The sequence below is a fragment of the Psammomys obesus genome, unplaced genomic scaffold (genome assembly GCF_907164565.1).
Source record: "Psammomys obesus unplaced genomic scaffold, mPsaObe1.curated_primary_1811, whole genome shotgun sequence".
NCBI lineage: Eukaryota > Metazoa > Chordata > Mammalia > Rodentia > Muridae > Psammomys > Psammomys obesus.
Genome location: NW_026596034.1, coordinates 37,929,425 through 37,957,151, shown reverse-complemented (window position 1 = coordinate 37,957,151; position 27,727 = coordinate 37,929,425). Strand labels below are relative to the sequence as shown.

At 41.9% G+C, this 27,727-nt stretch overlaps 1 protein-coding gene across 3 annotated transcripts in view; it reads left to right on the top strand.

Annotated features, from left to right (window-relative positions):
• Nucleotides 1-27,727, top strand: part of Ankrd11 (ankyrin repeat domain containing 11) — a 175,770-nt gene that overhangs the window by 56,320 nt on the left and 91,723 nt on the right. For 2 of the 3 annotated variants that reach the window (XM_055621549.1, XM_055621551.1), the window contains one exon: nucleotides 16,220-16,298. The exons of the other annotated variant lie outside the window; for it this stretch is intronic. The gene's annotated coding sequence lies outside the window, so the exon portion shown is untranslated. Of the gene's footprint in view, nucleotides 1-16,219; nucleotides 16,299-27,727 lie in introns of those variants that run through there. 3 annotated transcript variants of the gene reach the window in all.

The following is a 27,727-nucleotide window of genomic DNA, read 5'->3' as shown; positions in this document are numbered from 1 at the left end:
CTGAAATTTGTGCAGTGGTGGTGAAGCTGTTCATTCTGTGGTGTCTTGGATTATGTTGAGTTCAGCTTTCAGCCAGAATTATGAATGGCAATTTGGAATGGAAACTTCCAAACCCCCAGTGGTTTTGAGACTCTGTAGAGGTTAATCTAGACCAGCTAGAGTGCTGTGTGCAAGTGCTGTCCTTCGCTTGTGTGGCTTTGCTCAGCCACGTGACTGAGCTTAAGGTCTGTGGCTCAGTATGATGGTCTCCATGGCAGTGTGATTCAGATGGCTTTCTCACGCTCATCACTTGGGAGGCCAATATATGAGCTTCCTAAGTTCGAGGCCAGCGTGGGCTACATAATGAGACTGAGTCCAAACTAAACAAAACGTCAAACCAACTTGTATCTCCTCAAAAACTTTCCTGTTTATTAACAACGATGTAATCTACTGGAACTTTCATAGTGTTGGTAGGAAAAAGAACTTTATTATGATAGTACATATAATTACTTTTAAAACATGCCACTACCTCAGAGTTGATCTATGATACATAGCCTAGGCTAGACCAGAACTGTTAGTCCTTTTGCCTTTTTCTCCTGAGTGCTCAGGTGACAGGTGTACAACTGTACCTGGCTTGCCCTTGATTTTTGAACACCATGTATCATACATTGGGATAATCATAACTTTGCCTTGTGCTAATTACCTTTGAGATAAATAGAAAGAATGCAGTTGGCTTTGCTTCCTGAAATGAGCAGCCTTTGACACAGTGTTCTTACCGTGTTCTGAGCAGGTCTGCTGTCTTCCTGCTGTGGTGGACTCTAACCCTCTTTAAGCTGTGAGTGGAGTAAATCTTTAATCCCCAAAGGGCAGAGTGCAGGAAGCAGTTCTCGCTGATAACCGGCAACTGGATCCTTTTATTTAAAAGTTTTCTAGGTTCTCTGCAGCCTTTGAGACTGTAGATCATAACCCACCATGTCTTAAGGAAAATTTCCCATGCTTGGTGGTGGTGCTTCATTTTAAAATCCCAGCTCTTGGGAGGCAGAGGCAGAGGCAGGCAGGTTTCTGAGGCCAGCCTGGTCTCCAGAGTGAGACCCTGCCTCCCTGCCTCTACCCACCCCAAACAAAAGGAAAAAACACACACGCGCATGCACTCACACCTACATGCCTACCTACCGGCCTGATAATTTCTACAGGTAGAAAGGTCACAAAAGTAGAAATTCATTCTTTTTAGTTTGTTTTTGTGTTTTGAGACAAGGCTTCTCTCTATAGCCTTGACTGTCCTGGAATTCAGAGGTTGGCCTGATTTTGCCTGTCAAGTGCTGTGATTACAGTTGAGTGCTACCACACCTGGCTCTTAGAAATTCATTCTTATAGACCTTGCAGTACTAGGCTTGGTGTTTGAACTTGGCCCACATGTTAGATGCACACACCCTACCCTAGAAAATAACCCTTTAATTTTTTAGTATGGCCAGTCTTTTGGATTCTCCATAGTTCTTGGCCCAAGTCCATAAAAGCCACATTTGTAGAACTTGGTTCAGCAGGAAACAAGGTTGCTATTTAAGGCCAACCTGACTCTATAGATAGAAGTGCCAAACCATTCCTACTTCAGAATCCATCACCCTCCTTTCAAAGCATGGACTCAGCCATTAAACCTGAAGAGGTTAGGTCACAGATCCTAGGTATCTTTTGGTTTTCTTGGAGGTCCAAAGGTAGCTGCCTCATCCTAGGTACTGCTTGATCTGGCCAAACATCTGTAGATGTTGATTACTGTGGTAAGGCAAGCAAGGCATGTTGGGAGAGAAGAAGCCTTTTCTCTCTTTCTTTTTTTTTAATTTCCAAAATAATTTAAAATTTTTGTGTGTGTAATTGTTCATTATTTTCGAAGTTAGGGGTGTTGTGTGCCTGCTGGCTCACTTGCAAGTGCCTTCTGTATGTATGTACATTCTGTTTGTAATCTTATTTTATATCCCCGTAGTTGGTTAGCCTGTCTGTCCTTGGACACTGTTGTTGTGGAAGTTTTGGTTTATGATACGTAAACAAGTTTGTGTTTTAATCCCAGTTGTGGGATATGGGACTGATTCAGATTGTCCACAGCAGCAGGCTGTTTGCCTCTTGCGGGCTCTGTGAGGGGCTCTTTGCCAGCTGCAGATTAATCCTGAGGACTCTGAGAGGCAATAAAGGCCAGAGAATTGAGGGTGTTCTAAGGAAGAAGAAGGCTGCTCTTTCCCCTTCCCCATCCCCTGCTTTGCTCCTTGTTCCTGTTTATGCAGCATGATGTAGAATTTGGGGATATCCTGAAAAGACTGAACTTGCCCCAAGGAACCCGATGACCTTGAGCAGCAGGAAGTAGCCTAAGAGAACTATGCTCTCTCCCCCTACTAACCTTCTTTCTCTCCTACCCGGTGTTGGGGTGGAGTAGGGAGAAAGAGGCGTAAGAACCAAAATAAAACAGATTTTTAAAAAGTACGACAACACACTGTCGCTTATCAGACTTCAGTAGATGTGTTGACTGTCACTGCTGTATAGAAATGGAGTGACTTGTATGTCTTTGTGTCTTGGGAACTTTTCTGTCTGAGAATACTAGGGGACTTGGGGTATAGACTTCAGTACCCAACATTGATCTGTATGAAAATGAACCAGATTACAAAGTGAAGGTTCTTTGAAGGTGTAGTCACTAGAAGCTGGGATTCATGATGACATTTGAGCCATATAAAACTGGAGGTGCAAAGATGAGACACCAGAGGAACCTCACACTGCAGCTTCATTGCTTGGAAGGTCAGTCAGAGGACCTACTTAAAGGGCAACGAGTGATCCTGCTTGACTGCCCCTTTGGACAGAGGTCAGTAAAGGTCAGTACCGGTGGGAATCTTAGGAAAGATGTTAGATTTGGGATGCAAGATTTCGGGGTGTCTTGTCTACCAGGCAAGGGAAGAAGGAAGAGATGAGGAGAGAGGTTGGCACCTTGTTCAGTTGGTTTAGCTAAGAACATGGGAACAAGGAAGATGAGCATGAAGTAGTTTTTCCATTGTTGTATAGACTGAAAATGGCAGACATTTTGGGAGGTAGATTCTCTCATATTTGCCATCAGAGTATTTGTATCATCTTTGTTTCTTGGAAGGAGAGATACCTTCTGTCGTTGCTAGATGGGCTTTGTTTTTAGTTCAGTGATGAAAAGATATGTTTTTCTTTCTCTTCCCTCTTCCTTCATGTGATTTTGTTATTCTGTTGCTCAGTTGGCTTTCCACTTCAAGACTCAGCTTTTTGAGTGCTGGACTAGGATTTCATCGTATGCCACTATTGTGCTTGCTGCTCAGTTTTCGGTTTTAGAACTGCTCTTATAGAATCTTAGTTTAATTTCCTTTTTTGAAAATTATAGTATACAAATTGAGGGGAATGGGGGAGGGAGGGAGAAAATATTGTTTATTTTCGTGGATGTCTTTCTGTTTTTAAGACATAGTCCAGTTCTAGAGCCCTGGCTGGAAATTCAAGGTGTAGCCCAGGTCCGCCTTGAACTTCTGGCAATCTGTCTTAACCTCTTGAGTGTTTGGCTTGCAGTTGTGAAACTGTGTTTGGTTTGATTGGTTCCTTCTACATTTCATCATCTCTTCATGTTTGCATAGGTTAGAGGACAGTCTCAGGTATTGTTCTTTTAAGTGCTGGGTATCAGAGCACTTCCTCCACCAGCACATGGTCCCTCATTGACCTGGACCTTGTTGCTTAGGCTGGATGAGAAGTGATCCCCAGGAGTTTACTTCCTCTCTGCAGCATGGTGTTACAAGTATGCACTACCATAGCCAAACACTTACTGTTTTATATGTCGGTGTACTCCTTGCATGCTTGGTGCCCAGGGAGGGCAAAAGAGGATATCAGATCCCCCAGAACTGAGTTGTGACAGGCAGTTGTGAGCTACTGTGTGGGTGCTGGGAATCAAACCTGGGACCCTTGAAAGAGCAACCAGCGCTCTTAAACACTGAGCCATCTCTTCAGCTCCCATGCTTGACTTCTCTGTCTCTGTCTCTCTCTGTTTCTCTTTATTTTATATTTAAGTCCTCTATCTGCATGTACATCTGCACGCCAGAAGAGGGCATTAGCTCACATTATAGATGGTTGTGAGCCACCATGTGGAAGCTAAGAATTTAAGTCAGGACCTCTGGAAGAACAGACAGTGCTCTTAACCACTGAGCCATCTCTCTAGGCACCCCCTTCCCAACCCCCCTAACGTAGGTTCTGGAGATTAAATTCAGGCCCTCTTGCTTACAAAATAAACACTTTACTGAGTGGGGCCTGTCCCTGACCTAATGCCTGCTTTCTTGATGTCAGTCTTCACTAAGTGGGGTTTGTATATTTATGGAGTGTGGCTAATTTAGGCTTAAATGTAAAAATAACCTTTTTCTACCTGTAACCGTCAACAACCTCCCCATATTTTATAGATGTGTATTAAATTCAGCATTTTATTTAATAACCTTAAGAGACATTAGATGGGTTTATTAAGTAGCAAAGCCTGAGTTTTTAAAAAAGACTACCATTGTTGAACTTCTGCTTAAGGTCCTTCAGCTGACAACTACCTGTTTATTAATGCTCATTCACAGGTAGTCATTATAATTTTCTTAAAATATGTAGTGATTATTTTGGGTTGCAATATTCTATACCTGCTTAGTTGTTAGTGTTGAAAGTGGCTCTCTCTCTCTCTCTCTCTCTCTGTGTCTGAGAGAGAATGTGCACAGGTGCATATGTGTAGAGGCCAGAAGGTACCTTCATTTGTTGCTATCTTATTTATCGAGACAGGGTTCTTTGAACCTGGAGCTTACCAGTAGGCTAGACTGACTGGGCAGTGAGCTCTCAAGACTATAACTTTGGTCTTTTTTGCTTGCACAATAAGCACTTTACCCATTTGCGCCCTCCCCCCTCACTTTTTTTTTTGGCCTAAAGTGTTATTTCTTTATATATGAATTAACAGCAGAAACAAAGGACCTTTGACATGTCCAGAAAGAAGGGTTGAGCTCTTGGCGCACACATTAGACTCCCGAGTCCTGCCTCTTCTCCAACTTTGTAGAGTTGACTGCTTTTAAAAAAAGAATTTAATTTTATTTTATATGCTTTAATATAAAGGCATAAAATCCCTTAGAATTGGCATTACAGATAGTTGTGAGCTGCGATGTGGGTGTTGGGTTTTGAACTCGGGTCCTCTGGAAGGGCAGATGGTGCTCTTAACCACTGAGCCATCTCTCTAGCACCAAGTAGACTGCCTTTTGACTAAAAGAGAACCTTGTCTGATGTTGTAACAAGAACATTTTGCTTCATATTTAGTATGAAGAACCTGTCTTTTTGCTGGGGATGTCAAGATTGTTAGGAGGATCTGCATGACTGTGCACAAAACCTTCAACTTATAGTATCATTTTCCAGGCTAGTGGATGGTTTATCAGTCACTAAACCAGTACAGATTGTCCTTCTAGGAATTTGTGCCAGTTTAGAGAGGAGTGTTGCCAGCATACTGAATCAGAGTTAAAAAAGGTATGTTCTAGCCCACAGAGATGGGTACCTACATTGGACAGCTCACAACTGCCTGTAACATCAGCTCCAAGGGAGGATCCCCCCTGGCCTCTTGGGGCATCTGCACAGATGTCACACACAGACACATTTTATTTCTTTTTTTTCCCCTTCACATTTTATTTAAGTTTGCGACCAATCAAGTCTGTGAGTAAAGAGACAATGGGTATGTGTTACTAGATACATTCTGGGCTTCCTGCTAGGCTACAAGGCCTTTTTTTTGGGGGAGGGGGGTTGTTAAAGACAGGGTTTCTCTGTGTAGCCCTGGCAGTTCTGGACTGGCTTTATAGACCAGTCAGGCCTCAAACTCACAGAGATCCGCCCGCCCTTGCCTCCTGAGTGCTGGGATTGAAGACATGCACCACCTTGCGCGGCTTAGGCTGCATGTTTTGAAGATTCATCACCACACCCACTGAATAACCACACTTGGATTGATCCCTGCTGCATGTTTTCTTGCCAGACATTTGAGGGCAGTGTTGGTTTTACGCAGTTAATTCAGTCTTACAAGTAAGCATAGGTTCTTTAGAATACCAGTCTACTCAGCTCCTGGGATCCTAGCAGTTTCTCCAGCTTGTACTCTATGGCTCTTGTCATTTGATGCTCATGAGCTATTATGCTACTTCCATCAAAAGGGTTTTGTTTGTTTGAGAAAAGATCTCACTTTGTAGACAAGTTTGTCAGCCTTCAGGTCATTCTTCGCTAACCACCTGAGTGCAGGGATTCTAGACGTGAGCCACTACCCTTGCCTAAAGGGTTTGATGTGTTTCAAATTGAGCATTTCAATTCTCCATTTCCTTTATGAGAATGCATTGCCACAGGCTGCCTTGATCTCATTCCATAGAGCAAGTTTTAAAACAGAAGACATCTGTTTTAAAATATATATGAGAGGGCTGCTGGTCGTTTTCCTTTTGCTGATTGATAAGGGACTGTACCATGTTTACTTCTTCATCTTGGGGAGTCTGTGGTAGGAGTGAAACATGGAACTCATTCTGTGCTTACCCTTATTAGAATACCTTACAAGTGAATCTTTGTATTTAAAATCACCTCCTACCCCCAAATTAGTGCTCTCTAACAATTTGTCAAGGAGGGGGGGGGGATTTTCTCAATTTTGAGAAATTTTCTCTTAGGTGGTATTATGCAAGTATATATTAGAAAAACTAACTCAGTGTTGATTTATTGTGAAGAGTGGGGAAGAGGCTGTGAAAATTCTCTTTGCACTTCTCAGCCTCATACATAGAAAAATGCAATGTGTCGGGAGGTGGGATTGCTAGGAGACATGTTGAGGGAAGCTAAGTGCATATTCTGTAGAGCTCCTTGTCTCCTTGTTTATGTGTAGTGAGTGGAAAGGCTTAAGTTGAGGGTCTGGAATTGCATGTAGGGGATGCACCAAGTTAATCCTCTCTTGTATGTGTGTTTAAGGGAAAGAACCAACTGTTAATAATTTAGTAGCATCATTGCAGCTATTTTTCAAGCAACGGAGTTTGTCTTCTCTCTCCAAACCATGGCTCTTTGTCAAAGCATATGGCAGGTGGAGCAAAGGTATTGGGTTCTGTTCTCATTTTCATGTAGGAACTTTTATTTTTTATTTTAAAAAGTTACTGAGATAAGTCTCATTTTGTAGTTCTAGCTGACCTAGAACTCACTATGTATACCAGGATGGCCTCAAATTAAGAGATCCAGCTTCCACTGCCTCTCAGGTGCTGGCACTAAAGATATGTGCCGTCATACCTGGTAGGAAGGCTTCCGACTTGAGTTTGGTTTTGTGTGAGTTTGGACTGATCACCAATGTGCATTTCTATTTTAAAATAATATATTTTGAATGTTATGTGAGTCATAGCAAGGGGGCCCATTTTTAAAACTATCATGGTTAGAGAGTTTGCTCTGCTGTTGGGAGGTGGTCATTATGTTGGGTGCTAGATCATGCATATAGGAGGAGGTAGCCCTCCCAGTGCCAGCCTTCTAGAGTCACAGCCATTCTTCTAGAGGCTACTGAGATACGGTTTGGAGGGGTGAGGGGTTCTTGCTTTTCTTGATCTTCATATCTTAATTTTGTGTGTAAGCTATATTTATCTCAGTTGAACTTTCATGTTTCATAGAATATAAATAGAATGAACCAAAAGGATAAAGTGTTGGGACACTAAGGCTAGAGATTGTAATTTCCATGCTAATGTTTACATAATTGGCTTTATATGTTTCCTTGTTAGTCTATCAGCCGACTATATTCTTTGTAGTCCTTTGACACTTGGCATTTTCTTCTTCTGACTTATGTGTGTGTTTCATTTGGCTTAGTTACAGTGCTCAGCTCTGAGGTTGTAGTGATCATCAACAGAATCCATGAGATAGTTCAATGTTGTGGGTGATGACCCAGTATGAGTGTGTGGGCTGCTGAGCAGTGCTCCTGTCTCTGGTGGTGATGAAGGTGAAAATACAAAATTTACACATGTTTATTTAGAGAATTTAGAAAAATCAAAGGTTTTTTGGAATTAGGTCAAGACTTAGCTTTGATTTTTGAAGGATTAATAAAGAGTTTACCATATGAGCAGGAGTGGGGAAGAGCCCCCTGTGTTTTTTGGTTTTTAGATAAAGTCTTTCTATATAGTCCTGGCTGTCTTGGAGCTGGCTATGCAGGCCAGGCTGGCCTCCAGCTCAGAGACCCACCCATTTCTGTTTCATGAGTGCTTGATTAAAGGCACACACCCACTATGCCCAGCCTTGTGATATTTTTAAAAATTAGAAATATACATTATTTGTACAAAATAATGGTTTTCATTGTGACATTTTCACAAATGAACACGAAGAATGCTTAGATAATATTTATGCTCTTCCTCTACCCTTTTGTCTCTTTGGCCCTTCCCCTGGTTGAGTCTCAGGATCTTGATCTATAATGTAGGCTGGTGTTGAGCTCTGGGTCTTTCTGCCCAGTCTCCCAAGTGCTGGGAGGGTGTGCTACCATGGCATTATTCACATGTGTGTGTACATATTCCATCAAAATATACTCTTCTCATTGTGGGTGTGAAATTTTAAAAACAGAATAATTTCTTGTCCAGCGACCTGTTTTGTAGGCCAGCTGGGTATATAGATGAGGGATGTGTGACATATGGTAGATTGACTTATAAACAGTATGGAGAATAAATTGGATTTGGTGTGCGGTGGGAGGTGGAATAACTAAGTTATGATGTAAGTAGAGAAATACTGACATACTGAGACTTAGACATTAGAATAGTGGCATTAGAAGTAGAAAGATTTTTTTTTTTCTTTTGGAATTGAAATTTACAGGATTTACAAGCTCACTTTTGGTATTAAGCAACAGCTGGTTTCTGCTTTGTAGGATTCCATAGACAGGGGCTTCTAAAGCAGTCAGGAAGTTCAGGAAAAATAATAAGTTGGATAGATTGATTTACCCTCCATGTGTGTTGTCTACATGAGGAGGAAGAGTTGAGTGAAAACATTGATCCACAGTGTCTCTCCTTGGACATTGACATGGAGGGAGGGAGTTCAGAGTTGCAGACATGGAATTAAACAGCATGATTAAAGCCACATTAGGTTGATGAAAGTGCTAAGGAGAATGGTAGTTATGGGAAACATTTCAGAAGCAAGTGGAGGAAGATCATGTAGGAAATGAGATGAAGCAGAAGTACCAAAGGAAGTGGGGAGAGATTTAAGAGGGGCCTGATAGAGAAGGAATCATTTATAGGATAACTTATTTTCTGTGAGTTCATTTGAGCATCTATTTTGCTCCTAGTTTAAATGGAAGGTGAATTAAGGCTGCCCTGGATTTTTTTTTTTTTTTAAGGTATGAATTCTGTCTCTCTATAGTTCACAGAATTATGTTGATATTTTAGATCAATTGAAGGGTTTGTCAGTTGCATCCCTAAAAGCGCTCCACTAATGAAATGGGACGCTCTTCAGCATGTGGATGGGTATGACCATTGTAGATTCGTCTTTCAAAGCTGAGCTTGATTTGAGTCGTCAGGCATATTACTCAGCCACTTGGAACTTAATTTCTCACAAGAAAGAGGAGGCCTTGTGGTAGACATGTGGACAAGCTGTGTAATGACCTACCACTCACCAGCTTGCTCTTAGTACCAGAGTGTTCCATCTTCTGGGTGGCTTACATATGCATAGTTATGCATTGGGGCCATCTTGCTTATATTCTTTTATTTAACCTTTGTTACTCTCTAGGTTTTTTGAGGCAGGGTTTCTCTGTGTAGCCCTGGCTGTACCAGAACTCACTCTGTAGACCAGGCTGGCCTCAAACTCAGAGATCTGCCTGCCTCTGCTAGGATTAAAAGCATTTGCCCCCACTGCCCTCACTAAATATTTAAGTGTGTGTGTGTCTGTGTGTCTATCTGTTTGTATCTGTGCCTCTGTCTGTGGGTACGTGCATATGTGTGGGGATGCCCGCAGAGTATCTGTGCCCTCTTCTGGAGCTATAGTTAAAACAGGGTTCTGATCTGTCTCACATGAACTTGAGTCCTCTAGAAGAGTAGCAAATGTTCTTAAGTTCTGAGCCATCTCTCTAGCCCCTGTAAACAAATTTTTTTTTTTTTTTTAAATACAGGTTTTGTCAGGCCTATTTGGGATTTTACTCACTGTAAATAAGACTGCTGGTGGGTGTAAAGCCTGTGTGTCAAGAAGCTAGTCGCTTTAGCCTGTGTTCTCAAGTATTTGTGGTTACATTTGTGGAGAAAGGAGTGCAAGGAAAGGCAATTGGAACTGGAGACTACATGCAGTAGAATTTTCTTTTAACCTAAGGAAGTTGCTTCTGTTGGGTGGTATTCCTTTGGTGTCAGTGGCTAGGCATCAGAACATACTGTTGAAGCTGAGGAAGCTGTGTTCCATGGAAGTGGGTAGATGCACTCAGCCGAAGCCTGCAAGGTGGGACATCTGTTGATAAGTCACTCAACTAAAGCTTACCTGGTGATGTGGGGAGAGGAGCACACCTTTAATCCCAGCACTCTGGAGACAGAGACAGATCTCTGAGTTTGAGAGTAGCCTGCTACAGAGCTAGTTCAGGACAGCCAGGGATATGCAGAGAAACCCTGTCTCAAACCAAAAGCAAACCAAACCACCACACCATCACCAACAGCAATAACCCCCCTCCCCCAAAGAAAAAAGAAAAAACTTTCTCACCCTCTTGTGACCTAGCACAAGTTAAGGCTCACAGCAGCCCTTCTCTGTTCTATGTCAGAGACTTGGTTTGCTTTGTGTCAGATACTAGTTTGTATCAGTTATTGCTGTGGATTCACAGTCTAAATAAGGATTCACATTTGGGAATAAGGAGGGGTGGGTGCATGTATTTAAAGTTTTGAGACTGAATCTTTTTTTTCTTTTTCTTTTTTCTATGAAGCCCAGACAGGCTCCCATTGCTTTTACCTCTCAAGTGCTGGAATTGCAGACAGGTATTATCACACAGCCCAGGGGATCTACTTATTGTTTGTTTTTGACGTCTACTCCCACCCCAATTCTTTTGTTGTTGTTGTTTGTTTTGTTTGTTTGTTTTTGAGAAGTGTTTTACTATGTAGCCTTGGATGGCCTGGAGCTCACTTTGTAGACTAGGCTGGTCTTGAACTCAGATCTACACCCTTCTTCCTCCTAATTCCACGGGATCTTCTGTTGTTGCTGTCTCGTCCCCGCCCCCTTTCCCCTTCCTTTTCTTCTGTGTGGCCCTGGCTGTCCTGGAACTCTGTAACCAGGCTGGCCTCAAACTCAGAGATCCCATGTCTGCCTTTGCCTCCCAGGTACTGGGATTCAAAGCGTGTGTCATCATGCCTGGCTTTATTTTTATTCTCTCTCTGACTGTGCATGTGTGCATGTGCGTGTGTGTATGTGTTTGCTTGCTTGCTTGCTTGCTTATCTGATAAGCTAAGGCACAGGCATGTGTGAACCACCTTCATGTGGGTGCTGGGATTTAAACTGGGTCTTCTGTAGGAGTAGGATGTGCTCTTGATCTCTGAGGCATCTCTCCAACCCCTACTGGATCTATTTTAAAAGGGAAAAATTGTTATGTTAGACAGTAGGAGGATCTTAAACTTTTAAAGCTGTTTTAGGGATAAACAATTATTATAAATTAGGACCCAAGTTCCCCCTCTCCTAATATAAAAGTATATTTAATAAGTTATGGGATCGTATGAGAATCAGACATTACAACTGCTTTCTTCTCTACTCTCATTAATTAATTTATGTTGTGTGCATTGGTGTTTTGCCTTATTTAGTCTCTGTGACTGTGTAAGATCTTGGCATTACAGACAGTTGTGAGCTGCCATGTGGGTGCTGGGAATTGAACCTGGGTCCTCTGGAAGAGCAATCAGCAGTATTAACTGCTGTACCATCTTGTTAGCCTGTCAGGCAAGTTTTAAGAAATCTTTAGTAGAGTGTAAACTGTTGAAGAGAAAACAGAATTCTATTATCCTGTTTTGAAGCTGACATTTAGGATTTCAGTACTTACCTTGTGAAATGAGGAGACCACCTTGGATAATGTTGCTGTCTTAATGATAGCACATCTTTCCTTCAGCATTTGTTTAGATACTAATTTCTTTCAACAATGCCTTACACTGTTAAATATTTCAGTCGTAAATTTTTGTTCGTTTTATTGCTATTTTATTGTTTGGGACCATATGCAATTGTTAGTTTCTCTTTGAATTGCTAACATATGGCAGTGAACCTGGATGTTACATGTTACTACTATGTGTCTGGAGTAGTTTTGTAACTTCTGTTCTTTGTCTCTGGGTTCTGTGCTGTCTTGGGTGTGTGCCTTCCTCTTTTAATTCTTAGGCTTTGCATTTCTTTCTCCTAAATGAGTTTCTAGCCAGCCAACTCATTTATGTTTAAACTTTTGTTTGATTATTTATTCACTCATTTATTTAAATCGATTTTTAATAATTTAAATTCATTTGTTTGTGTGTGGATATCTGTGGAAGCCAGGAGGAGTTGGATTATCCTGGAGCTGGAGAAGTGAACTTGCATCCTATGCAAGAGCAGTTCAGTATATGCTTTTTACCACTCTGCCATCTTTTCAGCCTTACTGTTAGTAGGTCTTCTGACTCATCTTGGTACACCGTTTCTGTTGGAGATTCATTATTGCATTGTAATCTGGCTTTCTGGGATACCCAAGAGAAATCTAGGACATTTGCAAGGAATCTTGTAGATGAGGCTTGGAGAATGAGAACGTATTTTTATGGAGCTCTGTGTGATTTAATTTGTTTAACAGAAGAGGTTGGTGCCTAGTGTCTGCTGCTTCACCAGAATTGTTCATTTTAGATAAAATAAAATAGAGAGTAGTGAAATGTTGAGGGTAAATAAGCAGTTCTATAGGAGCCTCATACTAACACAGTAAAGCAACTCCGACATGGACTTTTGCCATCTTAATTCCCACACCACTACTCACAAAGTGGTGAGGTTGACAATGAACCCCAGAGAAAACACACACATAGATAATATATAAAGGAATCCAAGATTGTGGTATTAGCCTCTGGCTTTTGATGATGAGCCCATGCTGCTGGAATGTGGCAGAAAGAGGAAATGCATAGATTCATGTGGAGGGGAGAAAAAGGCAGGAAAGGGGACCTAAGTCTCTGGATTTAGGATATGTTGGATACATTCCTGGAGCCTGCATCTTCATAGCTCACACACTTCTTTGCAGGCCCCTTTCCCAGCATTGCCACACGAGTAAACTGGATTTTGACATGAGTTTTGGTGGGAAACAATCCAGGCAAAGCTCTGTTAAGCTCTGTGCATTTGGCAAAAGCTTGTGATATTGGTGATCTCTTTTCCACATCTAGGCCTTCTAAAAAGTTGGTTTTATGTCTTTATTATTAGAATTTCAGGAATGTGTGAGAGAAATGTCTGATTCTTCCTTCTGACTCTCTAGCCTGAAGAATTACTAGGGAAGGAGTTTGTTATGTATTTCCTTTTGAGTATTGAAACATGCAGTTTTCCTTTCTCCTTTTCATTTTGTATGTGTATCTGTTCACTTAAAAACATCTGTGATCACAACTGTGGTTAAGCAAAGACAGGAATACTATAGTGGAAGACAAGAGTTGACATACTACTTGGTGCAAGCTGTGTGTGTGTGGGGGGGGTTGGGCTGGCTCACACCCTGTCATCTTTTGATTTGCATTTTCTCCTGCTTAGGGCTACAAAGAATTGTGTTGAAAACGTAGTTTTGTATCTTCTCTTCCTTCCTTCCCTCCCTTCCTCCTTCCCTTTCTCCTCTCTTTCTCTTTATCTCTCTCTCTTTCGAAAGAAACATTGAGTTGAAGGGTGGTTGAGGAGCTTCCTTCTTTTAGCTTCTTTACTCTTTTATTCTAAATTATAGGAATAGTAACATCATGCCCCACCCTAAAACCAACAGCTGTAACTGCATTCTTTCCCAGCAGGGTGGGGAAGGGGGAGACTAGCCTGAGATTGCCATGCTTCCTGGAAGGAGGCCAAGGTCAGGCCTAGGCATGACAGCACAGGTTGGACTACAGTGTTGTGGCTCTGGTGTTGTCAGGAAGGGAAGGAAGCTCACTAGCCTGTGAAATTCTGTCTGAGAACTTCCAGCAATATAGGGGTTCTCTGCATTCTCAAGGACTCATTTCAGCAAGTACTTAAGCCATAAGAGCAGCTTGCATATACAAATTTTTAGTTTTCAGAGAAAAGTGGTTCTCTGGATCTAGTTGTATCTAGCTGGACTTGAGTTGCAGCATCTTCTCCATTGAATGTGTGACTCTGTCAATTTTTTTGAAGATAGATCCATGGTTTAGTTTTCTCATCTGTAAAGGAAGGATAATCATGACAGCATACTCTAGGGTTATTGAGATTAAATGAGTCAACAGTAGATAAAGTTACATGTGTATGTATATATACACATGTTTGACTTTGAGCTTGCACTTGGGCTAGTGATTATTCAGTGCTCTCTTGTCCTCTCTGTTTAGCTCTACGGATGGTCTTGTTTTATAAAACTAGCACACCACAGCCAGAGTTAAGGCACTGAAAGCCCTTAACTAGCCGGGTTCAGTTTGCCTGTTTTCCTTGTGATCAGGCATATTCAGTGAGGAAGAGAAGATAAGCTCTTGTTCATTTTTTTATTGTCTGGGGTCCTATATATAGCATGGTCCCTATACTACATTTACACTATACTTGATCTTATTTTCCCATCTTTTCTTTATTGTTGAGAGCTGCTCATGCATCTTTCATTTCTAAAATCTCGTCATACCAAAATGTCATATAAACAGGAAAACAGAAATTGTAACCCTAGGAACCAGGTATTGTGACTCATGCCTGTAATTTCATCGTTCAGGCAGAAGAATTGGAAGGTTAAAGGCATTCTGGGACTCATTTTTAGTGCTGGACATAATATATAAGTATGTGTTCCACATGATGGTTTGGGGTGGGGCAGCCATATTATCCATCAGATTGTGATCCCCTATCACCCTGTTTGGTTCAGCTCAGTTCCTTTAGGAGAGTGGTTCTCAGCCTTCCTGGTGCTGCTGCCCTTTAATATAATTCCTAATGTGGTGACCCCAAGCATGAAAGTTCTCATTGCTACTTCACAACTGTAATTTTGCTACTGTTATGAATTATAACAGAAATATCTGATGTGCAGGATACCTGATATTGTTAAACCCCTTTGAAAGGATCACTTAACCCCCAGTGGAGTCGAGGCCTACAGGTTGAGAAGTGCTGCCTTAGTAGTTGGGTTGCCTGTAGTTCTGTTCTTACTGCTAAGTAGGAATCCATCATGCTTGGTCACCAGTTGGGTTAACCCTTGAGTTATGGAAGGACACCTAGGCTTTGGGAACAGTTACCAATATATCTGCTGGGAATGTTGTTGGAGGTACTCTTTCTTACTCTGCCTCTCCCCCAACTTCTTTCTTTTGAGTTGTTGGCACATGCTGCACACTCTACTAAATGTGTGACCTGGAACTTGTCATACTACTGTACTGGCCTCCTGATTGTAAGCCTGCAGCCACACACCCTGCTCTTTTTTCTTATACCTATCCTGTATGATGGGCTATGTTGGCATTTGGGGTTTTCATCTCGTCCACATTGTCAGACTCTTCGTTAAAACAGGGCGTGTGCTGACTGGAAGCTCCTTTACTCACATGAGTTTTTTTCTTGAAGAATTTTTTTTAAATGTGTATAGGTATCTTGCCTCCATGTATATATGTGTACCATATGCCCCATGCTTTCTCTAGAAGAGGAATGACACCCTCTTCTTGAAATAAAAATTCTAGTTGTCAAAAAAAAAAAAAGATAAAAGGCAGTGATGAAGCAATACAGAGCTTAAGTTAAATGTCTGCAACAGGAACTTGGCAAACAAGAACATATTGTGTTAGGAAGTAAAGTCAGGGTGTCTTCACCTTCATTGGCATCTGAATCTAAGCTTAATCTTAAGGTGAAGGAAGCCTAGTGCTAAGTCCTTTCGTAGGGGAGGAGAGGAAGACACACCAACCCAGGTGATCAGATATCATGGTGGGCCTTTCCCTTACTCTGTCCTATGTGGCATTGCTTTTTAGTGTTGAGAATTAACACTTGCTGTAAAGCAAACCATTAGATACGTCCCTTTGTAAGCCCAGACCAGTTAAACATGTACCTTAGTAACATCTTACTTGTATTATAGTTGGTCCAGGTAGAGAGACATTAAATTGTAAAAGGAGCAAATAAGAGATTAATGTTGACTTAATTTGTTCCTCCTTTCTCCTTTCAGAGCATACTGTCCTGCTGGAGTTCATACCCAGTCCTGAGCAGCACTGATTATTTTTATTTTTATTTTTGCCATGGAATCTGTGAGTACTGCTTCTTGCCTTTGCTCTTGGGCCTGATGTTTTGCCCATTATTGTGACTGTTGTCATATATTTTATTCAGAGAGAGTGGTGTGGAATAACCACCATGAACTCTTCTTGGGTCAATAAGTAGCATCTCTTATGAGGGTGATTTTGTTGGGGGTGGAGAGGGGGAATACTAGGTTGACAGTCTTGTTTACAGAATAAACTTGTTTCTTTCACAACCTCTAATAGTTTGGAGGCCCAGCAGTTGCTGTGTTTGCTTAGTATTGTGTGCATGCTGTATCAGCTGTTATCATGAAGAATAGCTTTGGAAATGGACAGGACAGATCTGGGGCTTGTGACCTGGCATCCTGTGCTGCTAGTTTGGGGCCTGTTGTAAGGGAATGCTGTAGCTTTCATGATTTTCCTGGCTTGAGGCCAGGGTGTGTAGTCATTTGGGAGGAATAGGATCTTTGGCTGATATGTCCCAAACCTCCTTAGAGTGACCGGCATGTATTCTGAGAATAGGGGCATCTGTCTCCATAAAGGTCCATTTGCCCTTGGGTTTCACCATGGGATGAAAATTTCTCCTAAAGAGACTCATTGCTACTACCATATTGTCTCTTCTCTAATGGAAGAATTGATAACTGGAAAGAAAAATACTTGGCACATTTTAGTTTTTCGTTTCTTGTCCAGCCATTAATGTTTTTAAGTGAGTAGTCTCAGAATATGTTATTTTTATGTTATTTAACTGACCTCCCTGATTCCTCTGTTCTATTTAGTTTGGTCTCTTTGAAATAGATCTAACTGGTCTTTCCCTTGAGCTGCTTGATGAAAACTTTTGGGGCTGGGGAGATGGCTCATGGTTAGAAAGTCCTTGCCTCTCTTCTAGAGGACCTAGGTTCAGTTTTCAGAACTCAGATGGTGATATACAACCATCTATAACTTCAGCTCCAGGAGACCCAGTATCTTCTTTTGGTCTCTATGAATACCAAGTACACATGCGATGCTCTTGTATACATGTAGGCCATACACACACATTTTAAAAAAGAGAAAGAGCTGAGTGTGATAGCACATTCTTTTAATCCTAGTACTTGGGAAACAGAGTTTGAGGTGAGTTCTAGGATGGCCAGAGTGAGACCCTGTCTTGAAAAAAAACAGGGGTTGGGGGTGGGGAGGGGATGTTAAAAAGAAGCTAAAGTGCAGGCAGATCTCTGTGAGCTCAGGTCAGCCTGTCCAACAAAGCAAGTCCAGGGCAGCCAGGGCTACACAGAAAGACTCTGTCTCAAAAAACAAACAAACAAACAAACAAACAAACAAACCAAAAAACGTTAAAAAGAAAGAAAATTGGTTATAGTCCTTCAGCTGTTAATTACAAAGTATTAGCAACATATAGAAGCTTTTCTGGCAGTAGGAGTGGTCCTGTATGGAGTGCTTCCCCTCCCCCCTCTCCTCCCCCTGGAAGTTTTCTAGGTTTGAAGGTGGATTCTGCTTGTCACCTCAGTGTGCCCCTTCTTCAAGAGGAAAAAGACGGTTGTAACAGGGAAAGCCAGCTACACACATCTGGAAAGCTATACTGTACTCATGGATTGTCCATCCATCCGTCCGTCCATCCATCCATCCGTCCATCTGTGCTTTTTTTGGATTTTTTCCAGACAGGGTTTTCCTGGGTAGCCATAGTTGTCCTGGACTTACTTTGTAGAACAGGTTAGCCTCAAATGCACAGAGATTCACCTGCCTCTGCTTTTCCGAGTGCTAGGATTACAGGCATGGGCCACTGTGCCCAGCTTACTCACGGATCTTAATAAGTAAAAAAGAAAGGCAAAATGTTGTTTATCTTTTGTGAAAATTGATTGTTAGTATTTCATGATTCTAGAGATATATTTCTTGACTAGAATAAAATCGTATTAGGACCACATGCTGACAGACTGTAAGGTTGACTTTGGGCTCTGGTAGATAGAGTTAATTTGAAGACATTATTTGTAAATGAATGTTTTGCTTATGTGTATGTCTATGCACCACTTGCATGCTGGGCTCCGAAGGAGGTCACAAGAGAGTATTAGATCCCCAGGAACTAGAGTTAACCACAGTCGTGAGCTGCCATATGGGTGCTGGGAATTGAACCCAGGTCTTCTGCAAGAAAAAAAAAAATGCTCTTAACTGCTGAGCTTTTTCTCCAGACCTAAAGGTTTATAGCAATCAGCTATTGTGTGTTTTTGTTTTTTGTTTTTTTTTTTTGAGTCTTGAGGTAGCTCAGATTGGCTGCAGTTCACAACTGTCCTGCTTAGAAGCTCCTTTGCTGTTATTACAGGCACAGCCACCACAAACAGCTTCTGAAAGTGGTATGGCATTACAATAAAGACTGTTATTTATATCAAAGAAACTTTGGATTTCATTTGTGTGTGAATACATTATTTATTTCACTTTATGTTTGGCCTGCGTGCATGTCTGTGCACCATATGTGCCTGTTGACTGTAGAGTCTAGAAGAGGATTGTTGGATCCCCTGGAACTGCAGTTGTCAGCTGCCTTGTTGATGCTGGTAATGTAACCTCTAGGTCCTCTGGAAGAGGAGCTAGGGCTTTTAATTGCTGAACCATCTTACAGCCTCTCATGTTTTATATTTGTAATTTAACATGTATATTCAAAGTGGAAAAGTAGAAACAAGCTTTGGAGGCCAGCCTTGTGAGGCTCTGTCTAGATAATAAAACTTAAGCTGAAATAAAATAGGAAAATGCAAGGCTAAGGGCATTGTCTAGTGATAAAGGATGAGTGCTTTGCACATGTAAAGTCTCTAGTTAATCACCCCCAACCTGCCAGGGCTGATGTCTCATTATGTTGCCCAGGCTATGTCTGAACTTGTAGGCTCAAGAGATCCTCCTGCTTGAGACTTCTGGGTACTAGGACCACAAGCATGCATCATTGTACCCAGCCAAATTAGTCATTGTTTCATGTACTGTAATGCTGATATTGTACGTCATGTGAAAGAGTGTGGCATGCTTTCTGTCCTCGTATCCTTGAAAGTACAGTCTGTGAGCAAGCCACATGTTCCTCCTAACACACAGTCCTCTACCCTCAAAAACAGGAAAGATAGGTCCTTCGCCTGGCATAATGTACGTACATTGGAGGTACCCACTAGAGCAGCATATGGCTGGAGGAATGGAGCCAAGAACACTGCCCCAGGACCCTGCATCTTACCTGGGTGCATGATGACCAAGAGTGCATCAGGACTCTGGCACATTAAAGATAACAAAGCATATTTTCTTTCATCAAATAATATGCATGGTGGGGCTATAAAGATGGATCAGTAGTTCAGAGCATTGTCTACTCTTCTAAGGGACCTGAGTTTAATTCTCAGTCTACATAAGATATCTCACAATTATCTGTAACTCCAGTTTCAGGGCATCTGATACCCTCTCTGGTCTCCCAAGTGCATTGCACAAAAGTGGTACATAGACATTTATGCAAACAAAACACCCATACACATAAAATAAATAATTAAAAAAAAAACACTGGCACACCTAGCTATACCAGTTTTGTGTTTGTTTGTTTGTTTGTTTTGGTGTTTGGTTTTTCTGTTTGTAGCCTTGGCTGTCCTGGACCTCAGTCTGTAGACCAGGCTGACCTAGAACTCACAGAGATCTGCTTGCCTCTGTCGCCCTGAGTGCTAGGATTACAGCTGTGTGCCACTGCACCCAGCTACCAGTATTAATTTTTAGAGGATTGTTTGTTTTAGTTTGTTTTCTTTGATTGACATAGTGTTTCTGTAGCCAGTGCTGGCCTTGAACTTATGGCAGTCACCTGTCTCAGCCTCCTTAATGCTAGAATTACAGGCATGCTTTAAACTATGCCTGGCTTCTTTACCTAGAAATTTATCAGTTTGGTTATTAAATGAAGGCGTTAGTTTTCTGGCTGTTTATGTAGCTACCATTCTCCATGTGGTTAGGATGGGGACTCCAGGCCTTTACACTGGCAAAGGCAGTTCAGTGTTCTCCGGCTTCCTGAATGTCATTCCTGCTCACTGTCTATAGAACCCTGTTAGTGTTGTTTCCTCTTGGTATTTTCCTGTCATCTCTTAACCTTTGTCTTAGGTGACGGATATGATTTCTTAGCCTCTGTATCACTTTTCTGTTGCTGTGATAAAACGTCATAATTAAAAGTAATTTATGGAAGAGTTTATTTTGGCTTTCAGTTTCAGAGGGACAAGAATCCATCATTGTGGTGGGGAGGAATGGCAGATGTGGTGCCAAAGCAGGAAGCTGAGAGATTAAATCTTCAAGTTTAATGGAACTAGCAGTAGGATGAAGCCTTGAACTCTCAAACTTGTCCCTAATGATACAGTTCCTCCAAGAAGCATGTCTCCAAATAGCATCACTAATGGGGGACCAACTGCTCAAAGACTTGAACTTTTGGGGGGCATTTTTCATTCAAAATGTTAAAGCCTCTAGTAGTCATACTACTTTGAATACCTTACCTTCCTTTGCTCTGATCTTCCTTTTTCCTTTAGGAGAGCAGACACCTGTGTTTTAGGTAAAGTCTGTTCCTGGACACTATCTCTTTTCTGGGCTGCAGTTTTTTAGATGTGTGCTTAAAGGTCACCTTGGCTTCTTTTCTCTAAAGGAGTTTTTGTTTGTCCCTTTATATTGTCAGATGCTGGCCACTAAGTTCTAGTGTCTTCTGCCCACTTACACTGTCCTTTGTGCAGTCTGCTTCCTAAGCACCATTTTGCCTTCTCTTGTATGTGCTAAATGATGGTGGTTTCTATGTAGACAAGAGTGTGACCTTGTCTCAGTTCATGGTAATGCTTTTTGCACTTCTCATTGGTCCAGTGACTCAATACAGGATCCAGAGCACACATGGAGGGTGTAGTAGCTTTCTTCCTGCAATAGGTATTCCAAAGAGCCGGTAGTATTCAAGCCTGTAGCCTATCTGCAGGCATACCTGGGGGCAACATTTGCTGTGATTGAGCTGCTGCCATGTGGTGTGTGAGTTTTAAAAGTGGTTACACATGTGTGTAACTCAGAATTAAAGGTCATGAAGGACATTTGCCAGGGAAGTAAATCCACTTCTTTTTCTTTACAGTTAAGAAACAGGACAGGGTACACCCAGTGTTAGGATTGTGATGTGTTCTGGCTGGACTGTTGCTACATGTCAGTTAGGATTGTCTATAAGGCATCTGTGAAATCAAGGAGCTTTTAGGGGAAACCCTACTGCAGGGTTAGGTGCACAGAGAATCTCCCCAGGTGGGTCTCCAGGACCTTGCATCCCAGTGGCATGTGTTTAGATGTGTAACTGCAGCCAGCATGGGCTGGGCAAGCTGAGAGGTTCACGTGCACAGTGCTGCTTAACAAGGGTGGCACTTGTTTTGCTTTCCTTCTGTTGCTGAGGAGGACGTCTGGTGTAAGCCAGTGAAAGATCCCTTGAGAGGACAGCTTCTGGGGGAAGAACTCAAGCTCATTCAGAAGCAGTCAGTGTTTGTGTTCCATCCTCTTGTTTATCGTGTGACACTGGCTGCATCTGATCTCGGGACTGCAATTCTAGGCTATACGTTTTACCCCATTTGCCAGGGCAGGGTGCAGAAAGGGAAGAGCCTGTAGAAAGAGTAGGTGTAGGTGTGTGTTTCTGTCTATGTTTATAGAGATTGGACCTGGAGCCTAACTTACGTTAGGTAAGCACTCTACCACTGTACTACATACCCAGTTTTGAATAAAAATGTCATTTAAAGTGGTGTGTGGCTCTACTCTCTCATTCTAGAAGTCAGTAGTGTAAATTTTATCACAATTCATATTTTTAGCACTTTGAAAACTTAGATGAAACTTGAGTACATGATATTTAATATTCATAAGGAAAGTAGATATAGGTAAGCTGATGGCTATACTTGTCTGCATGTGGTTGGCTCCTCAGACTGAGTCTCTGTGCTTTGCTAACTGGGTACATGTTTTGTTGAAAACAGCATGATGTAATGCATATGGTAGTTAATGTTCAGAATTTGTTGCTGGTATGTAGGATGCAGAATTGTGAGAATTGGCATCAGGAGTCAGGGGAGGAAAGAGATACTTGAAAGATTCTAGTGTATGCCTGATATAATGTTGGCAACTTTCTTCATTGCAGTCTTCTAGTCTCTACCTTTGTTCTTAGACTCTACTGTAATGCCTCATTTTCTGAAAGGTAATAGAACATTAAAATAGCACAGTGTCTGTGCTTGGGAATGGGAAGTTCAATGGGTGTCTAGATTTTATTTTATTATTATTTTTCTTAGTGTATGATTGTTTTGGCCTGTGTGTATGTCTGTGTACCATATGTGTACCTAGTGCGTATGGAAGACAGAAATGCATCTCCAGGAACTGGAGTTACAGATGGTTGTGAGCCACCGTGTGGGTTCTGGGACTCGAACCCAGGTCCTCTGAAAAAGCAGCATGTGCTCTGAATAGTTGAGTCATCTCTCTAGCCCTGAGTTTTCTAGATTTTAAATGTTTGAAGTGAAGGCATTACTTTTTGTATTAAAGTTGCCCAGAAGAACAGAATTCATATATGTACGTATCGTCTGTCCATCTGTCCGTCTCTCTTACCTGTCTGTCTGTCTGTCTGTCTGTCTATCTGGTATTTATTAGAGTGGTTTACAGCCTCTGGTTCTGCTAGTCTAACAGTGGCTGCCCACCAACAGAAAGTCCAAGAATTCAGTAGCTGTTGAATACATGAGGCTAGATGTCTTAGCTGCTCTTCACTATATGCCGGAATCAGAAGGTGTAGGCCAGTGAAGGAATGAAGTTACCAGCAAGAGTGAGGATAAGAGGAAAAAGAACAAGCTTCTTTCTTCTGTATCCCTTATATAGGCCACCACCAGAAGGTATGGCTCAGATTAAAGGTATATTTTCCCAGCCGCTTGTGGTGGCATACATCTTTAGTCCCAGCACTTGGAAGTCAGAGGCAGAATTATCTTCATGAGTTCAAGGCTTCTACGCATTGAGTGTAGGACAGCCAGGCCTATTCCTCAGAGAAACACTGTTTACAAAAACAAAAACAAAACAAAACAAAACAAAAAGGAATGGTGTCTTTACACTTGAAATGATTTAATTAAAAATGTCTTCACAGGTGTGTAACTAGTTGGCTTGGGTTTTAGTTAATCCCAGATATAGTAAAGTTGACAACTAAGAATAGCCACCACAAGCCCACTCTTTGCCACCCTGACACAAAGTCATATCTCCTTTTGCCATGCTTGATTTCCAAATGAAAACAATAACCAGGCCATGATTATACCTAATATGATGTACCTATCCCTTGTACAACCATAAACACCATAAATCTTAGAACAGGTGGCAGTGTCTCTTGAGGAACATTCTTTTAGTATCTCAATACTTTATAACCACTGGTATTCTCTTAACTGATGTTATATTATATGATAAAGAAATCGAGGAAAGGAAATACAAATGTTTGTACAAACATTCTTAACAAAATGTGATAGAAACAGCTATGCCTATTTTAATCTTTGTTTTTGCAACTGGCCACATGTTCTTAGCTGATACTATAACTGTCTTTCTCTACTACCCACTCTGTATTTCCCCCATTTTTAGCAAGTACCTCAGCAGGTCTTGGCTGTTTATTTTGGAGGAGCACTCAGAGAGGCCCTAAAGGATCTCCTGCATTCCAGACCTAATATTTCTTACCTCCATTGTGGAGAAGCAATCCAATTCCCTTTTGCTAATCTGGATAAGTCACCCCTCCTAACACTTTTTTCCTTTTTTAGACTGTTGGTTTAAGGGCATCAGAAGCCCGAATTGGCTGGGGAAAAAAGTCTGAGCTTCCAGTTAAGGAGAATGTTCGTTGTATCTCCTGGCAGGAGTTTTCTCTTTCGGAACCAAAACTTCTAGGCCAGCAGAACAGGAAGCAAAAAAAATGTCCTAGTGGCTCACTGGGTAATACTAAGTAGGAGTATTCCCTTTTCTACCCTTTGATTGCTGAACCCTTGAATCCTGGCTATAGGAGAAAACATAGCTGATTGGATGCTGATTCAAAGCATATACTTCTGTTTGGAGAACCTTGTCCCAGCTCTTCATGCTGCTGCCATTAATTGACACTGTAACACAGTTCTATCTTTCTGTCACCCCAGCTGCTTCAGGATGGTGGGGAACATGATAAGACTGGGGGATTCCATGGTCATGGGCCCACTTTTATACTCCTCTGCTTCTGAAGCAGTATCCTTGGTCAGAAGCAGTACTGTGTGGAATACAATGACAGTGGATAAGATATTCTATAAGTCCATGGATGGTAACTTTGGCATAAGCATTATGAGCAGGAAGGGCAAATCCATAACCAGAATAAGTATCTACTCCATTAAGGACAAAGTGTTTTCTTTTCCATGGAGGAAATGGTCCAGTGTAATCAACCTGCCACCAGGTTGCTGGCTGCTCACTCTGAGGAATGGTGCCATATCTGGGGCTCAGTGTTGGTCTCTGTTGTTGATAGATCTGGCACCCAGCAGCAGCTGTAGCCAGGTCAGACTTGGTGAGTGGAAGTCCATGTTGTTGAGCCCATGCATAACTTCTTTCTCTGCCACCATGGCCACTTTGTTCATGGACTCATTGGGCAATGGCAGGGATGCCTGGGGAAAGAGGCTTACAGTCCACAGAATGGGTCATTCTATCTACTTGGTTAATGAATTTATTCTCTGTTGAAGTCACCTTTTTATAAGCATCTTCACGTCCTTTGCTATTTGGAGAGATCTAGCCATGTTACTTTTCCCCAGATGTCTTTTCATCAATTTTCTAAGTATGTTCTTTCCAAGTCCCTGACCATCCAGCCAATCCATTGGCTGTAGCCCATGAATCAATGAATAGTCACACACCTGGCATTTTTCCCTTTGACTGTGTACTGCCTGAAGTTCTAGTAATGATCCCTTCGCTGTTGCATCTCTCAGGGCTGTTCCAGAAAGGGATTGTAATGCTGCATCAGTCTATTTCTGGGCGGTGCCTGAACAATGTACAGAACCGTCAGTAAACCAGAGCCCAGTTCTATCTTCTCCCTTAGTCAGCCGGTCATAGGGCATACATATATCATGAAGCTCCAGGTACATGCTTGGGAATAGACAGCATTGTAATGGGAGTAGAATAGGCATTTGGGCAACTTCTTCAGAGAACTTGCTTTTACAAAGTTTTCGGTCCTGCCAGGGCCAGATCACATATATACCACTTCTTTGATAATGGATTGCTGCTGTGCATACTCTACTTTATGACTTAGTGGGTCACAAAACACCCTACTCAGGATGGCCAGCTCATGTTGCAAGATGACTTGGTTGTCCATTGTCAAGTGTTTGGTTTTCAGTGTGGCCCAATAGCGGGACAAGAGCTGTCTCTCAAAGGGGGAATAGATGTCCATAGATGATGGTAGAGTCTTGTGATTGATTTGTAAAGTCCTGCCAAAGGCCTCAGACAGCATCTCTATCTGCCATTGACATTTCAGTGCCATCTGGTTTGTGGATCATGTAGTCTAAATTGGTAGAGTAACCCAAACAGCAGCCTGGACCTGTTGAAGAGCCTTCTCCTGTTTTGGGCCTCATACATAGTTAGCAGCTTGGTATATGAGTAACAAACCTAAGTGAGGAATGTGTTGTTTCTGGAATCCAAATAGGCCCGCTAAGTGTTGTAGTTCTTTCTTGATGGTGAGGAGGGCTAGGTGCAATAATTTTTTTTTTTAAGATTTGTTTATTTATTATATGGATAGTACTCTGTCTGCATCAACACCAGAAGAGTGTACCCAATCTCTTTATAGATGGTTGTGAGCCATCATGTGGTTTCTGGGAATTGAACTCAGGACCTTTGGAAGAGCAGTCAGTGCTCTTAATCTTTGAGCCATCTCTCCAGCCCCTAGGTGCAATAATTTATTCTTTACTTTATCCTTTACATACAGAAGGAATATCTCTGTATGTCCCACACCCCTGGGATCCTATGAATTTAACTGAGGTAGAAGGCCCTTGAATTTTGGTTGGATTTATTTTTCATCTTCTTTTGTGCGTATGTATTCTCCATAAGTTCAAAGTGGTTGCTTACTTGGTCCAATCAAACTAATATCACCAGTATAGTAGACCAGTGTGATATTCTCTGGAAGAGACAAGTGATCAAGTTCCCCTCAGAATAAGTTATGACACTTACTGGTTGGAAAGCTCATAAACCCTTGAGGTAAAACTGTTGTGGTACACTGCTGCACATGCCAACTGAAAGCAAATTGCTTCTGATGTTTTGTGGACAGCTGCATATGATGTACCAGAAGATTTGTTCATCTGGTATGGCTGCTGCAGTGGAGTCACTACTTGATTGAGTTTTTGATAGTCAGCTGTTACATGATCCATCTGTCTTCTGCACTGGCCAGATAGAAGAGTTAAGGGAGATGTGGTGCGAACATCCCCTGTCTTTTTTTTTCTTTTCTTCCCCCTCATGTTTAAGACCTTGATGGTGGCACTAGTATCTGCAGTCTGTCCAGAAACACAATAGTGTTTTTGGTACCTTTTTCCCCAGGAGAAGCAACTCTACAGGCCTTTCCAAGAATAACATCCCTTAGTCCACAGGTCGGGGAACCAGTGTGAGAATTCTGCCAACTCCTAAGTGTATCTATCCCAATCATACACTCTGGGACTGAGGAAGTAACTACAGAGAGAGTGGTGCGGCTTACTGCATGCACTGGGAGTCAGTCTTCAGCCAAGTCTCCCACTGACCACCTGACCTCCATAAAGCTCCTGCTTTGCTTAACTGGAAGCCCACAGTATTTTCTGTAGGTTCTCCTGGAATCAGTCAGTTCAGACCCTGTTTCATGTAGAACCCTGAAAATCTGACTGTTTTTCTCCCTCCAGTGCACATTTACTTTTGTAAAAGGCTGTAGGTCCTTCTAGGGAAGGATGGAAGAAATGCTGACAGTAAAATTCTTTTATCAAGGTCCTTCCTCAGAGGAACCTGTTTGTCCCTTCATGCAAGGGGTTCAGGATCTGTAAACTGTCTCAGGTCTGGAAATTGGTTTGCTGGCCGAGATTCCCTTTGCCTTGACCCAGTGTAGCCTTTCTTTCATTTTTTGAGATTTTTATTTTCCCCTTATTCAGATCAACCAAAATGTAGTAGGCTTCTTACTTGTTTCATTCCTGAAATACCGTGTCTGACTGGTGAGCCAGTCCCAAAGGTCCACACAAGTCATGCCGCTACAAAGATCACATTTCCTGTGCTTCTCATTATGAGCTAGGCCATTATGGGCATGGCTGTGTCTTTGTTGCCCACTGTGATAACTGATAACTTTGCGTTTGGTGATCAAGCCCAGTCTACTTCAGGGCCCAATTAAGCTCATTGCAGTTACCTTATCCAGCTGAGCAGGAGCATCTCCACGCCCAAAGTCTGGCATAAGGAAGGGGGGTGCACAATAAAGCTCTTCTCTAACCATTTTGCATCTTATAGGATTACTGAAGGGCGTGTATTCT